Here is a 17,617-nt window from a genome sequence, read left to right on the forward strand (position 1 = left end):
CAGGTGTGAGCCACTAGTGCCCGGCTTAATACAATGCACATTTTTTTTCTTGGCTAGTACTTGGGCTTGAACTCTGGGCCTTGGCAATGCCCTTGAGTTCTTTTCCTAATGCTAGTAGTCTACGACTTGTGTCATAGTGCCAATTCCAGCTCATTTTGTTTATGTAGTACTGAGGAATCAAACCCAGGGCTCCACATATGCAAGGCAAGCAGTCTTCCACTAAGCCACATTCCATGGCCAATACAATGCGTCTTGATAATCATTATCCCTCATCCTTTTCAATCTTATCTCATCCCTCAATTTACATAATTTTGAAGAATATTCAGACTCACAATGTCATCTATAGTCACTCAGAGTATATATCACAGATCATATTTTATGGATAGTCTTATTCATGAACATACTTGTTACGCATTATAGAATTCTGTGATTTTAAATTCTAAATTATCACTCAGATTCACCTACTACTATTCTAAAATTTTTCCTAAGGTTAATGCAAATGCAATCTGTAATTCTTCAATAAAATACAATGATTCTTAAAATATTAAAGAGTTGGAATAAGAACATCACCTTCAGTTCTAGAACATTTTATAATCACTACCCTCTCAAAATACTCCAATATTTATTAGTAGTCACTTATGTCATAATTTCAACCATTCCTCCCCTTGAGCCGCTATTCTTTCATATTCTACCTCTACAGATGTGCCAATTTATAAAAGCTCATATCATTAGAAAATGTTGACTACTTCATCCATTTCTCCCATGTAATTTTACTGTTTCCAAATTTTTCTCATGGATAGAGCATATTGCTTTGTATACATGTGTATAAGGGTATAACATCCTAAATGAGCATTTCAATATTTTATTATATGTTATTTTAAAAGGTTTTGCTATGTATATTTTTGTACATGTGTCTCATTGGACATGTGTTGAAATCTATTTTGCATATAAAATTATGATTCAAAATTATGTATCATAGGGGCAACTCTATGAGTAATATCTTAAAGATTGCTAGTATGTTTAACAAACTGACCCTATCATTTTAAGTGTCAAGCACTATTGAACAAGGATTCCAATTTCTACTTAATTGTTGTGCAGGGCTATCTTATTGTTTCTATTTCCATTAATCTCTATATGTATGCAATGTCTAGGTATGTTGTGATATTTCCATATGTTCCTTGGTTGTTGTTATATTCCTATAGTGATATGTATTTGGATGTTTTTTTTGGGGGAGGTCCGGTCATGGGGCCTGAACTCTGGGCCTGGGCGCTGTTACTCAGCTCTTCAGCTCAAGGTTAGCGCTCTACCACTTTGAGCCACAGCGCCACTTCCGGCTTTTTTCTTTTTGCTTATGTGGTGCTGAGGAATCGAACCCAGGGCCTCAGGCATGCGAGGCAAGCACTCTATCACTGAGCCAACTTCCCAGCCCTGAAATTTTGATAACTTATTCAGGATCGTTAAAATTTTTCATTGGCATTAATATGCTCTTAATATATTTCTGATTCAAGTCTCTTTAAATAAATGTATATATATACACACTATGTGTATTTATATACAAATACCTATATATACATATATAAGAATATACAGATGTGTACATACATCCATATAGACATATATATATATATTATTATTTTTATTTGTCTGTAAGTTATAAAAAATGATTCTAGTGGAAAACGCATTTACTTCCCGTTCTGCTTTCCAGAAATTCAGAATCTGGATTGTTGTTTTTTCCTTTATCTTCTAATTAGGAATCTTTCTATTTTTCTGATGGTTCTTACCTAATCATGTCTCTTTTGAACTACACCTGAGACTTTTAAGTACCCATTTGAGTATACTTCCCCCATCTGATAATTATTCAAATTTGTGTTCCTTGGGTAATGAAAGGCAATTATTTATTTTTGTTCTTCCTTATCTCAATCACAAGATCCGGATAATGATTTTTGATATTGTATACAGTGCTCTAGAGTGATTAAACACATCTATAGAAAAAGATAATCTCACAATACATGGATAATATTTATTTATAAAAAATTGTAATAATTTCCTACAGGAAATGTTGTCTATTTCTTTAGTTCTTGTTTCGGGTTTGTTAAATTCTGGTGTGCTATAGTCAATTATCATAAAGTTATACAAGGATGGTAAGGAACAAACATCTTAATATCATATTCTAATATTAGCTTAGTTCTGCCTGTGTTATATGTATAAGGCAGTATTTGAGTTTTGCCTCAATTTCACATGCTATATTCTCCCAGTATATAAGTTGAAAGAACACTCTCTCTGGAAATATGCTATTTTATAGCTAAAGAAAAACAAGTCAGCTGTTAGACACAGACAATGAGATAGAAATCTTCCCCTAGAAATAGTCTTTCACCACTTCTGATTCACTTTTGTAAGCTGAAGTAAGTTGCATGACCCATCTTGACATTGCAGAGTAGAGGTAAATCTCACCTACAGGAAGCTGGTGCAGGACTTAGAGTAATATGCCAAGATATGCAACATTTCAGGTAAAGAGGGAAAAAAGTGAACTACAATATAATCTATCATACTTGCCATCACAGTCTCTGCAGGAAGGAAGCTATTATGTATCTTTGTTTCTAAAACTACTTCAAATCATGTCTTTTATGCTAGGATGTTACAGGAATTAGAGAACATTTTGATTCTGAGACAGCATAAAATCTCAAATAAAGCTGGAGTAATCATTTCAATACTACCTTTTGTTCTCCAAGAAAAGAAACCATTTTGTAGACTATACTTTTTTATCAAGTATCTTTTTTTCCAGAAATGGATTATGTTAATATATGTGACTATCCACTAGAATAAATGTCTTCATTTATCTTCATCTTGTGCAGATAGCAAGGCAATTGGATGTAAGTGGGAGTTCATCAGTAGCACTTTTTAAAACTGTAAAAAATGTGGACAGGGAGCCAATATGCATATTTTTCCACCATCACCAATCACATCCTCTTTCTTCCTTCCTAGGAAACACACCCAATCAATAAAAAGTCTTAGATATTTGGTTCTTGACCTTGAAAGTGGAAGCAGCATATTATGGATGTCGGAGATCACAGTTAATAGTGTTTTCCATAATAATGTCACATGCAACAGCCCTACTAGTCCTGCAGGTCTTAACACTACATCCTTAGTAATGTGATAAGAATACCAGCCTTACTGGATTTAGTATTGTTTTCCACTTCCTTTTCTACTACCTCCCCTAAATTATAATACTTATTAACAGAATGAAAAAGTAATGCCATCTTAAGAAAGTTCCATTGCACAAGACATTATGCCGAAAAACTAACTTTACAACTTTGGTGACGAGATGGGAGGATCGGTGGGCAAGGATGGTAAGGGGAAACAAAGGAGGTAGCAACAATGCTTGAAAAGAAATGTACTCATTACCTTGCTCATGTAACTAACCCATCTGTGCTATATTTTCACACACAAAAAAACTTATGAATATAAAAAGAAAGTCATTTAGGGCTCTGGGAATTTGGCTTCATGGAACAGTTATTGCTTAGCATGCATGAAACCCTGGGTTCAATTCCTCCATACCACATAAATAGAAAAGGTAACACTGGAAGTGGTGCTTTGCCTCAAATGGTAGAGTGCTGGCATTGATGTAAAATAAAAAGAAGCTCAGGAACAGTTCCCTGGCCCTGAGTTCAAGCCCCAGGATGGGCAAAAGAGTCATTTAGTGAGTAAATGCAAAATAAAGAACCCATATTTGGAATATATAATTGTTCCTTCCAAATGATATCTAACAATAGCCCTTAATTCATGTACTTTACCTATATTATAATTCTGTGTTGAACAAAAAAATGTTTTCATAATAGGTCATGGTAATTAATGCCAGTAGTGTGCTTAGATATTTGGTGAAGATTAATCCTGGAAATTCAAAGATTCCAGGCTTTTGAGTGGTAACTGCTAATCACAATAAGAAGGGTAGTGTATATGTGAGATTTGGAAAAGTTTTTGGTAAATCAGGGCACCAAAAAGGCAGAAGTTAATTAATAGTTTTGACAGAGGAGAAGGAATAACTCCAGATGGAAGGAATATATGATAGTAATAACTAAGTTACACCACAAACTGTTCTAGGGAAGCATTTATGGTTATTGAAGAACTAGTTATCAACTAGGCTTATTCCTCAGTGCCTTTAGCATTCTAATCACTTAGACTAGTTCTTAATCTTTGTGTGATAAGTTGTATATCCTTCTGTTCTTTCACACCTGATCTCCTTTGCTTTCTAAAAATCTATGTCTTTCTCTATTTCTCTATGAACAATTTCTGATACTAAGTCGACAAAAGCAGACAGCAGAAGATGCTAAGAGTCCCATACCTCATGAGTCATTAATGTAACAACATGGAAAAGGAGGACATATTTATTGCTACCTCAATTTTTCTAAAAAGCTGCAATGTCACATCATTTGATTTAATTTTCCATTCTTTGTCTACATAGTATCATTTAGTGCACATAAATGCAAATATGAGCCATGTGCTGGTGGCTGATTTCTATAATACTAGCTACTCAGGAAGTTGAGACCAGAGGATTGTGGTTCAAAGCAAACCTGGTCAGGAAAATCCATGAGACATTTATCTTCAATTAGACACCAGAAACCCAGAAGTGGTGTTGTAGCTAGTGGTAGAGCACTACATTTGAACTGAAGAGCTGAGGGACAGTGTCCAGGATGGGAGTTCAAGCCCCACTAACAACAGAAAATATGTAAATATGACTTTGTTTCCCCCAAAGGAACGACAAAGTCAATAGTAATCTTCGCAAGCACAGAAAATAATTCCAAAATGATTCAATGTACCTACTCTTGCTGAGTTAAGTTATGGCTTCTTTTCTGGACATATTCCCTTCTCTATGATTATCTAATGCACATACTTAGATAGCAATTTAAAACTGAAAGTATAGAAGCAAGATGTACAGTGATAATATTGTCCTATCAGAAATTCAAGTTAGTAATGAAAATTTCTTCTTAAGACCATACACAAAAAATACCATGATATAGTGTAATAGAACTCACTATTGAACATATGAGCTTTAAGAGCTTTCTATTTGATCCATTATTTATTGTTACCAACATTAGAAAAAATGTATAATGTAGTAATAAAATAGAAGTCCTTTGAATGACTACTTAAATTCCTTGTTTTTTTAAAGACACTGTTTTCATCTTAAAAAATAAGGCCGTTTATTGTCTTCATGTGATTTTGATGATTAAGTGCTTAATGAGAAATCAAAATGCATTATAGTCCTTTGTTATCAATTCTCACTTTTTCTTCTTGGAGAATATAATGATCAAAACAATAGTTCAGAATCAGCAAGCAATAGGTCAGAATCATACTTCCAGTGCAAGTGGATCACCAGTAAGTAATCCTAAATACCATTTTCCACAAAGTTTTGTGACAGATACAATCGGCCTGCCTTCTCTAGCTCCTTTCCTAGACTGGGCCTATTCCTTCATTATACAAGAAAAGTGTGATTCAACTGATTGAAGTCAGATATGTTACTAGAAGTGTCAAGGATTTAGATTCTTGTCTGTATATTGGTAAATCTATGTCTCTTTATATAGGCTACCAAAAATGTATTTACTAATTTCAAGTAAATACATGAATTCTCTTTCCATCATTTTTAAAAAATAAAATTCTGCTTGCTCTATAAATTGATCAGAGGCATGGATTTTGTGGCTAGGTAGGACCTTGCACATCTCTCTGTTCCTCTCTCTCTTTCATGGTTCTCATAGATAATATGATTGCTCCATAATTATCGTAATTTATGTTGCTTTTATATTTTTGGTTTCATCATTTCACTTTCTGCTCTGCCATTTACCAAATCATTTATGTAGAAGGCATTATTTCATATTTTCTCATTCCTAGAATAAGCTGCACATGAAGACACCACTGATCCTCATTTTCAGGCTGTACCATTGAATATGGAGGAACATCTTTCCTCTGCTCTCCATCAACTCCCTACTCTCGTTAGAATAATTTAGAATAGTAAAAATGGAAAAAGAGAAAATAAATCATGGTGAAAAAAGATGCAGAAAATTCACCGGATATTTCTGAGCAGTTCACCCAACATGAACTATTAGGGAAATACATGGACACCTCATTTTCACTGGCAATCAAAGTCTCTGGTTAAGCAATTCTGATAAAGATGAGGAACAAGAGGAAAAATGAGAAATGATATCAATTTCAATAAAATAAATAGAGAAGGATCCAAGCAAATTTCTTCTTTGTGCTGCTGAAAACAATTGGCTTACTACACTGCGGAGACTACTTTCCAAAAGGGCCACTCATGTGATTATTAGGGATGACGATGAGTATATGCCTCTTCATCAAGAAGTCTACAGTGGACACTTAGAAATTGTCCTTGAGGTGGTGGCTCAAACGGCACATACAATAACTGTAGATGGATGGACACATCTGCACAGTGCTTATAAATGGAATAATAACAGAGTGGCTTCTTTCTTACTTCATCATGATGCAGATTCCAATGCCCAATCTAAAGGCCTCTTGACCCCCTTGAATATTGCTGCTGGAAATTAAGAAAGCAAAAATTCATTTGATCTCCTTCTGTTGAAACATTACATAAAACCATGTCTGAAGAACAATTGGGAAGAAACTGCATTTGATATTGCTAAAAGGAAAAGTATGTATCACTACCTCTTTTAAGTTGTGGAAGACTGTACAAATTGTTCTGCTAAGTCCTAATGATTCAATTACTTTTCTTAAATTTCAATAATGCCATTCCATCCTTTGTGTCCATACAAAATATTTTCACAATCCAAATAACAGCAATAACTTACTGTAAAAATTCATGGATTCTGTGGATTTCTTTCAAGTGAATTGCCTACCTTTGATGTCCAAATGTATTCAAGAGTTTTTGTATACATCTATAATGATTTCTTCAGAGTTTGTGACTTTTTAATCAGAAATAATATTAACTTATCTATTGAAATTAATACACAAAGTAAAGATATTTTTCGTGCTTTTCTGAAAAAGTATATTTTAAAATATTCTATAGTCTATATTTGTATAGTGTCCATAATCTATTTTATTCTCTCCTAGATATAATACTTTAATTATACGCTACTTTATAAGATATAGCTTCATTAATGAATCCATTCAGATTTCATTCCATATAGAAGTAGTTTAAGATTCCTTTGTTTCCTAGGTCCTTATAGTATTATATTTCTTTGGGATAGAACGAAAATGTCTAATTTCAGAAATTTTATAAAAGTTATGCTATGTAAAGGCCTTTCTATTTTTTTTGGTGGGGGGGTTCCGGTCGTGGGCCTGAACTCTGGGCTTGGGCACTGTCCCTCAGCTCTTAAGCTCAAGGCTAGCATTCTAGCACTTGAGCCACAGTGCCAATTCCGGCTTTTTTCTTTTTGCTTATGTGGTGCTGAGGAATCGAACTCAGGGCCCCAGGCATGCAAGGCAAGCACTCTACCACTGAGCCACCTTCCCAGCCCCATATAAAGGCCTTTCTAAGGTGAAGATTTAATACACTGATGTCAAACTAACTTTTAATTATATGAATTACGTGTATTTTTACACTTGTAATTTTGTAATCAATTTTTAATGTTTTTCATTTCTTGCATCTCAAGAATGAAAAATTTGGAATACTTCACAAATTTTCATATCATCTTTGTGCAAGTGCCATGTTAATTTCTGTATTCTTCTAATTTGGGTATACATGCTACTGAAGCATGTAGTATCCTCTAAATTAAATAGTTAATGTTGCAATCTTTATACAGGCTTATATCCTTGGGTGCCTATTTGTTACAAGGAAACCTTATTGTTTCTAACAGTGCTGTTGATCTTATTTCCCTGAATTTCTGTGAATAGTGGAAAGATTATATTGTTCAGTCCATTGCTCACATTTGCAATTATTTTGTCAATTACTATTTTATTTTCCATTTTGGATTTGATTGTACTTTCAAGTATCTATAGCTAGGTCCAAAGGTGATGGCTGTTTCAAGTAGTAATTTATCCAACTGAGTTAGCCCTGTGGAGCTAATGGATTCAAAGTAAGCCTTGCTTAAGAGCTACTTCTAAACTTCTGCAGTTGAAAATTTCCCAAATGAGGTCTTACTTTTCCCAAATGAGATCCTAGGATCCCAGGACCCAGTTATCTGCATCATCAGATAACATGGGCAAGACTTCTCACCTAGGCCCATCCAACATGCCAACAGAAACTAATTGAAGACCCATATCAATTTTTCATTTCCTATATTTCAGGTCCCCAATTCCTTGAGATGCAGGAATTATCAGTAAGCAATTGTGAAATGCAAAGCAACTTAAAATGAAGGAGGAGATCACAAAATCTGAGAGACAGTTCTGTAATTCAAACTTTCAGTTTACAGATGACCAATCCATATGAGTGAACAAGATCACAAAATGTCATAAGATTATTTTTAAAACCCCTCCTCTAATGAGTAATGAAATATTTCAGTCCAGCATAAGTGGTCCAAAAAAGAGTTCCTGGAATGATAGATCCATAATTGTTCTACCAATTTTTGGAAAACTTGACTTAGAGTTCAAATGTAATTTAGAAAAACATTAAATGAGAAGATCCTTAGTGCTTCAAAACATTGGTACTTCAGTTAAACTTGGTTCTGTGATATCAAAATGTTGTCACTCTCAAACCAATAATAACCTACATTTAATCTCCTGAAAGTGTTTTTCTTTTCAAATAAACGTTTTAAAATCATATTCACCAAAATAACTTTTGACAAGTAGATGACACTTAGTGACATTACAAGTTTTTCAAGTTTAGGGCGCAAGCTACATTAAAGTTGGTTTATTTACCCAGCACCAATGACAAACAGGTTCAACCATTCATTAAAGTGTAGAAATAGTACCACCCACTATTTGTGTTGTTCAGTAGGTACCTTCCAAAAATGTGTTCAATAGATCAGCCTCCCATATTTCAAACCCAAAGGTTAGCTAATGAAGTAAATTTCAACACAATAGTTGTTGGGTCTTCATCCATCTCACGAAAGACAGACGGGGTCCAAGGAAAGTTTAGTGCGCCCGTTAGCCCATTCCCAAGCCTCCATTAGCCCAGGAGAAAATCAGACGCAGCAGGGAGTCAAGTCAAGCAGTAAACTCGTTTATTAACACAGAGCAAGCCCTTTTTAAAGCAAAAAAGAGCACGTGGCATGGGAGGGGAGGAAGAGGAACCAATCACTGTAAAGGTCACACCCTATCATGCACCTAAACTTCCAAGGGATGGTTATGCACTGAACATAAAGCAAATCGGGCTCTGCCCACTCAACTCCCTCTCAGAGCCATGTTTGCTGCCCATGTACTCCACAAATAGTGACAATAGTCACAAATAGTTGCCTTATCATATGTTGTTTTATGTTTTCTCTACCTGTCTAAAATAGTAAGAAATATGATTTTAAGTCTTGAATATGAGTACTCATCAGAGATGTGACAAACATAAAATCTGTCTTCTATTTCTATCATATTCCTCTATAATAGTCAATCTTATTTTTCTTCTTTTTCCAAAACCTACAAGTAGTAGAAAATATTATCTCAGGTAAAATAAAATAATCACACACCATTGTACAAAGCCATTTATAAAAATTGATAATTAGGAATACATTCTAAGCCATTTTTAAACTTTCTTTTTGACTAAAGATCAATCTTCCAAATAGATGAGAATACAATTATGTCTAGGTGCTTCGCATCTCCATTCTTGCAAATTGTTACTGCAGATGAGTGAATTATGGAAATATAAGCTGACATCAGTTCAAGTATATGCAGGATTGAAACTCCATGGAATGTATATAAACCTTTCAAAGTATTATCAGACATTTTAACAAAATGAGTATCAGAGAGGAAGTTGAAACCAGAGAGGAATAATAGTAAAGATGAAAAATTGAACAAAGGGTAAGTACACCTAGAATACTCAATGTACACATGTGATAAAGGAAGTGATAAATTGGAAATAAACCTTGGAGAAGGGGTTAGTTGAGAATGATAGAAGGAATGACTGTGATCCAGGAGTATTGGATATTTAGATGACTATATTTAATTGTAACACTCTTGCACAACCTTATGAAATTCAGTTAATAAACACAACAAAAAAATCAAAAACACACACAAATCACAACCAAAGAGCAATCTCTAGAGAGTATGAATATGACCGCTCAAAATTTTAAGGAGTTAATGAAGTTATTTTCATGTCTTGGGAAAAGCAAATAAAGCTGTTCAAAGAGGCAGTTTGGGGTAAGGAAGAATTTTGAACAGGTTTAAATAGATTGTCTAAGGTTATAAATCACCTACATCAGCTGCAAATATTATCTTTCTTCTGCTAATTTTCTTTGGATGAACTGGATACTCCAGCCCTCAGCCACACTTGATAGCTTGAGAAGATAGAATGGATAAAACAAGATCAAGAACCCATTGCTCCACTGGAGAGAAAACAATCCTCTATGTTTTCTTTCATCTCTCTTCACTACTTTTTCTTCATATTTTAAGTCGATTTTGAATTATATTTTTCCTTCTTTGTTCTGGCAAAGTAATTAGTCAAAGTAATTCATTAAATATTATTTACCATTTTTTATCATGCTGTTGAATTGGGCAAGCGAGTCCATTAAACTTCCCTCTTGCATTTGGTTGCCATGAAACAACATCTATGTTAATGAGGAAAAATCTAATGTAAAGCTTTCTCTCCAGAAAACCAGTCGAAGAATCTGTGATCACAAATATGTGGCTATACATTTTCCTTTTTTCTGTTACCTTGAATGTCTACTTGTGTCTAAAGTGTCCAGGAAAATAAGTACTCCATCACTTTTTGGTTTAATCAATTCTAACCTCAAAGATATATTTTGCTAACAAGATGCTTAGACGAATTAAAAACTACACCGTTTTTATCTTCCCTTTTAAGACTCTCCTTAGATACCATATCAGGAACAGTGAAGTTATTCCTTGCAAAATTATTTCAATAGATTATTTTTCTCTTGGGCTTGCATTTGCTCAACAAGATGTATGAAGGACAATAGAGTTAAATTACCCATACCTTGAAAGATAGTGTCTGTTACAAAAGGACAATGCTTCTATGTCCTAATTCTACTTGCTCCTCTTAACTCTTGCTTGATTTCCAATTTATCATGGCTCCCTGGCTTTATGTCTAGTGAAGCTGAAGGACTACACAGCCTCAGTCACTGCTACATCTTCACGGTTTCTCTTTTAAAACTCTCTTAAGTTGCCTCATTTGGATGTGGAATTTATTTTCATGTCTTCATTCAATCAGTTCTGCAGTGTAGTGAACCAAATAAGCTCTGTCACTTAAGGTAGCAAAATTATTAAGACAATCTGTATCAAAAAGTTTGGGCCTCCCTTCACTGCTGAAGCCAACATGCTTAGCTAGGGCTTCTAAGAACAATTTTCTAACAACAATTTTCTAACCTTTTATATTTTCAATTCTTTTCTAATCCCAAAACTTTTTGGCTTATGTAATTTGTCTTCACTATCTCATGATAATAAGGATATTATATTTTGTGAGCCACTTAGAAATGTGAAATCATTGGTTTGAAGTATCCAATCAGATTCTTTTTTCTGTGTTTAACTGCTTCACGTGTGAAGACATTGTGGAAAGTGTTACAAAGAGAAAAGTGTAACCCAATACCTTCTTTCATTGTGGAAGGCACTTTCTCCCTAAATATTTTGACCCAAATTTTCATTTTCAGAGAATTACTGTTTGATAATTAAAGGTTAATTCACAAATTTTGATATCTTATGTTTTTAAGAATTTTGTATTAAAATTCCACTACAACCTTGTTTCACGCAGTGAGAGTATATTTCCAGGGTAAAGACAATTCTCAAGGGAACCTACAGGATTTACAGCAAGGTTTCTGAGCTTTGTTTGTTCAGTGTGAAAAAGCCATCTTCATCCACATTGCTTCCTCTCTAGTAAGTCTCCATGGACTTCTTTGCATGAAAGCCTATTTTCCCAGGCAATTTTAAATTTTCTTAATGGGGTATGTTGTTTAAAATTTTGAACAATTAAAATTTAAACTCTTTTGAAATTCCTTCATCAGAACCACGAATTCACCAATCCTAATTCCATCTTTAGCATCAAAAATTTAACATCTTGTTTTCATGATATAGTGTCCATGCAACTATTATTTTTCAGTGTCTTTGTTATGCATATATATGACCATATAAGTTGATGCTGAGCAAAATGAAATCCAAGATAAAAATCCAAGAGATTTTTATTTGCAGTTGTTGTTTTTAATGTCCTATGTGATTTCTATTTTCTATGGTTTTTTTTCCCCTATGGTTTATCCCTGCTGTATTGGATTTTGTTACCCTGTGTATTGTGTATTCATTTACCTTAATTAGAGGAGGGAAGAGGAACACAAATGGGTTTTTCCCTATGGTTTATCCCTGCTGTATTTGATTTTGTTACAATGTGTATTGTGTATTCATTTCCCTTAATTAGAGGAATAAAGGACAAAGAGCAAACCAATGCGATAGCAATACTCACAAGACAATATGTTGGAAATGTACATTACAACTTGTGAGGGGTAAAGGGGTGAAGGAAAACTGTGAGAAAAATGAGGGAGGGGTAACAAGTTTGAAAAGTTACATATTCAGTACTTACAATTACTGTAACCCTACTGTACATCACTTTGATAATAAAATTATGAAATAAGCTGTATAAAATATAATTTTACTGTATTGGTACTGTAAATATTGTTGTTTATGTAGTAACTTTTAAAAAACAATGCTATTTGGCATCTAATTTGAATTAATTACCCCTTTTCTATGAGAGAGGCTTCAACTTGAATGTTATCCAACTAGACAAAATTTTCACAATATACTTGCCAATATTTGGTAATAAGAATAACTTTAGTACTTTTTCATACTAAAACTGAAAACAGTACAATTTGAAGGAAACCCATAAATTTTATGAGTAAATAAGTTGTTTTTTGTTTGTTTTTTTAATTTTAATTTTAATTTTTTGTGAACATACTGTACAGAGAGGTTACAATTACATGGGCAAGATAATGAGTACATTTTTTATTAAGCATTGCAGCCTCCCCCTTTGTTTACCCTTCACATCCCTTCCCAGTCTCCCCCCCACCCCCACCCAATCCTCCCAGCCTCCCCCGCCCCCCGCACCAACGTTGTAAAGTTCGTTTTTGACAGGACAACTTGTACTTCTTATTGTTGCAACAGGTGCACCTGTACCCTTAAACGACTTGTTTTTCCTCATCTCCTCTACAAGTTATACTGCCATCAAATATAGTGAAAGCAGAGGTTATACTGTGGGGGAGGGACATACAAAGCAACAAAGAGATAATCTTATAAATGCGTTAGAAACAAACTCATGAAAGAAAAAAACATTAAAATATGTATCTAAGTGTTCATATTCCTAACATCACATTTTCTGACATTTTCGGATTGACTCATACATATTCTAGATACTGAAAATAAGGGAAACCATGGGACCTATTTTTCATTGGGCCTGGCTTCATCACTTAATATAATTTTTTCTAAGTTTTTCCATTTCCTAAAAAATGGGGCAATGTCATTCTTTTTGATGGAGGCATAGAATTCCATTGTGTTATATACCACATTTTCTTGATCCATTCATCTACTGAGGGGCATCTGGGCTGGTTCTATATCTGAGCTATGGTAAATAATGCTGCAATAAACATAGCTGTGCTGGTAGCTTTAGTGTGGTCTTGTTTGTAAACATTTGGGTAAATGCCCAAAAGTGGGATTGCTGAGTCATAGGGGAGCTCTATGTGAAGTCTTTTGAGGAACCTCCATACTGCTTTCCAAAGTGGTTGAACAAGTTTACATTCCCACCAACAATGTAGTAAGTTTCCCTTCTGTCCACATCTCCTCCAGCATCTGTTGTTTTTGCCATTCTAACTGGAGTGAGGTGGTATCTCAATGTTGTTTTGATTTGCACTTCTTTTATGGTTAGGGATGTTGAGCAATTCTTCATGCGTCTATTGCGCATCCTTCTTTCTTCTTCAGAGAAGTTTCTCTTTATGTCTTTAGCCCACTTATTTATTGGGCAGTTGTTTCTTTGAGGATTTGTTGTTGGGGGATTTAATGTTTTGAGTTCCAAGTATATTTTAGATATGAGACCCTTGTCCGTTGTACGGCTAGTGGAGATATTCTCCCAATCCGTGGGCTTTCTATTGATCTTGCTAGCTATGTCCTTTGCTATGCAGAAACTCTGCACTTTCATGCAATCCCATTTGTCCAACCTTTCTTTGATTTGTTGTGTTTCCGGGTTTCTATTCAGAAAATTTCGGCCTGCGCCAAGGAGACCAAGGGTTTCTGCTATTCCATCCTGTAAGGTTTTCAGATTGTCTGCTTTGACTCCGAGGTCTTTGATCCATTTGGAGTTGATTCTGCTGAAAGGTGATATATAAGGATTTATCTTCAGTTTTCTACAATAGTTAACCAATTTTGCCGGCACTATTTACTGAAGAGACTGTCTTTCTTCCATTCCAGTTTTTTAGATCCCTTATCGAAGATTAGATGGCTATAGGCCTGTATGTTCACGTCTGGGTTTTCAATTCTATTCCATTGGTCTGAGGTCTTTTCTTATGCCAGTACCAACTCTTTAGATTACTATGGCTTTATAATAGAGTTTGAAATTTGGTATTGATATTCCTCCAGCAGTGTTCTTTCCATTGAGGAGCATTTTGCTATTTGGGGTCTTTTATTGTTCCATATAAATTTTTGGATTGCTTCTTCTATTTTCTTGAAGAATGAGGTTGGAGTTTTGATAGGTATCGCGTTGAATTTGTAGATAGCCTTGGGAAATATTGCCATTTTCACAATGTTAGTCTTTCTAATCCAGGAGCATGGGAGGTTTTGCCATTTTCTAAGTTCTGTGTTGATTTCCTTTTTCAAGTTTTAAAGTTTTCATCAAAGAGGTCCTTCACTTCTTTAGTCAATTCCTAGGAATTTTATTTTTTGTGGGACTATTACAAATGGAGTTGCTTTCCTAATTTCAGCCACACTTTTCTCATTGTTGGCATACAGAAAAGCCATTGATTTTGGAGGGTTAATTTTATACCCTGCTACTTTGCCAAAGTTCTGAATCCGCTTGCTTAATTTGGGAGTGGAGTCTATGGGATTTGTTAAATACAAATCATGTCATCTGCAAAGAGGCAGAGTTTTATTCCTTCTTTCTCTATTTGGATCCCCTTTATGTTTGCATCTGGCCTCATAGCTTTAGCTAGGCATTCTAATACTAGATTTAAGAGAAGTAGAGAGAGTGTACATCCTTGCCTTGTTCCTGAGTTAAGAGGAAGTGGCTTTAGTTTTTCCCATTAAGTATAATGCTGGCTGTAGGTTTGTCAAATACAGCCTTTATGGTATTGAGGAATGTTCCATGGATTCCTAATTTTTCCAAAACTTTCATCATAAAGGGGTGTTGTATCTTGTCCAATGCTTTTTCTGCATCTATTGAGATAACCATGTGGTTCTTATTCTAGCTCCTGTTGATGTGATGAACAATATTAATTGATTTGCGTATATTGAACCAGCTTTGCATCCCTGAAATGAATCTTGTTTGATCAGGGTGTATGATTTTTTGAATGAATTGTTGAAGTTGATTGGCCAAAATTTTGTTGAGAAGGTTTGCATCAATGTTCATCAAAGAAATGGGTCTATAGTTCTCTTTCTTTGATGAGTCCCTGCTTGGTTTTGGGATGAGGCTTATGAAAGCTTCATAGAATGTGTTCGGTAGTGAACTTGCACTTTTGATTTCATTGAAGAGTTGAAGGAGTATTAGTGTGAGCTCTGCTTTGAAGGCCTTGTAAAATTCCGCTGTAAAAACATCTGGTCCTGGGCTTTTCTTAGATGAGAGGTCTCTTATTGCTGTTTCTATTTCAATGCTTGATATGGGCCTGTTAAGATGGTTTAACTCACCTTGGTTTAGTTTTGGCATGTCAATATTTGCTAGGAAAAGGTTCATTTCTGTCAAGTTCTCAAAATTATTAGCATAATGTTTTGAGAAGTATTCCCTTATAATGTTCTCAATCTTGGTTGTTTCCGTGGTGATGTTTCCATTCTTATCTCTGGGTTTATTTATTTGTGGGTGTTCTCTTCTTTTTCAGATAAGATTTGCTAAGGGTCAGTCGATTTTGATAATTTTTTCGAGGAACCAAATCTGTTTTTTTTTTATTCTTTCTGTAGTTTTTTTTGGATTCTAATTCATTTAATTCTGATTTAAATTTAATTATTTCTTTCTGTCTACTGGATTGGGGTTTATCTTGCTGCTCTTTTTTTAAAGAGGTTTAGATGTGTCCTTAATTGTTGGTTTCAGATCTCTCCAATTTGTTGATGTCGGGGCTCAGAGCTATAAACTTGCCTCTGAGTACTGCCTTTGCTGTGTCCCAGAGGAGCTGGTAATTTGTGTGTTTATCTTTGTTGAATAGCATGAACATTTGAATTTCCTTTCTAATCTCTTCCATGACCCACTCACGATTCAGCAGTGTTTTGTTCAGCCTCCATGTGTTAACAGACTTTCTTTGGTGGCTTTTGGTGTTGAGTTCTAATTTTATTCCCTTGTGGTCAGAGAGAATGCAAGGTATAACTTCAATGTTCTTGAATTTGGACAAGTTTGCTTTGTGGCCTAAAATGTGGTCTATTTTAGAAAATGTTCCATGTGCTGCTGAGAAAAACGTGTATTCTGATGCTGCTGGATGAAAACTTCGGTAGATGTCTGTTAAATCTAGTTGAACTATGCAGCTGTTTAGATCTGCGGTTTCTCTGTTGTGTTTTTGCCGAATTGATCTATCTAGTGTGGAGAGTGGTGTGTTAAAATCCCCAACAATTAATGTCTTTGGATCTATGTGGGATTTGAGGGAAAGTAGTGTTTCTTGGAGAAATTTGGGTACTCCATTGTTTGGTGAATAGATAATTAGAATTGTAATATCCTCCTGAAGGAGAGATCCCTTAATTAGTATGTAGCGACCTTCTTTATCTCTTCTCACGAATTTTAATTTGAAGTCTATTTTATCTGATATTAGGATTGCAACTCCCGCCTGTTTATGGGGGCCGTTTGCTTGGTATATTTTGCTTCAGCATTTAACATTGAAAATGTGTTTATTTTTATGGGCAAGATGTGACTCCTGAAGGCAGCAGAGAGAAGGATCTTGTTTTTTAATCCAACTAGAAAGTCTATATCGCTTAATTGGAGAGTTACGACCGTTAAGGTTGATAGATAGGACTGAGAGGTATTTGGGAGTTCCTGCCATGTTATCCACCTTCTTGGGGGCTGCTAAATCTGGGTTCTTCCTATGGTTCTTGGATTCTCAGTTTGGGTGCAGTTTCTTGGTCTTTATTATGGTCTTGTTGGTTTTCTATGTCTAGGACATCTTTAAGAATCTTGTTAGGGCTGTTTTGGTGGAGATGTATTGTTTCAATTTTTCTTTGCTATGGAAGGTTTTTATTTGGCCTTTAGTTATGAAGGAGAGTTTAGCTGGATACAGTATTCTTGGTTGATAGTTGTTTGATTTTAGGGCATGACATATATCATTCCAGGCTCTTCTTGCTTTGATTGAATCTGCTGAGAAATCTGAAATGATTCTCATTGGTTTCCTTTTATAGGTGA

The 17,617-nt window shown here is 34.9% G+C and overlaps 1 pseudogene; it reads right to left on the reverse strand.

Annotated features, from left to right (window-relative positions):
• Positions 1 to 7,620: 7,620 nt before the first annotated feature.
• On the reverse strand, positions 7,621 to 7,720 carry LOC122100170 (annotated as a pseudogene).
• Positions 7,721 to 17,617: the final 9,897 nt, after the last annotated feature.

Source organism: Dipodomys spectabilis, unplaced genomic scaffold (assembly GCF_019054845.1).
Source record: "Dipodomys spectabilis isolate Male_0828 unplaced genomic scaffold, ASM1905484v1 ptg000567l, whole genome shotgun sequence".
Taxonomy (NCBI): Eukaryota; Metazoa; Chordata; class Mammalia; order Rodentia; family Heteromyidae; genus Dipodomys; species Dipodomys spectabilis.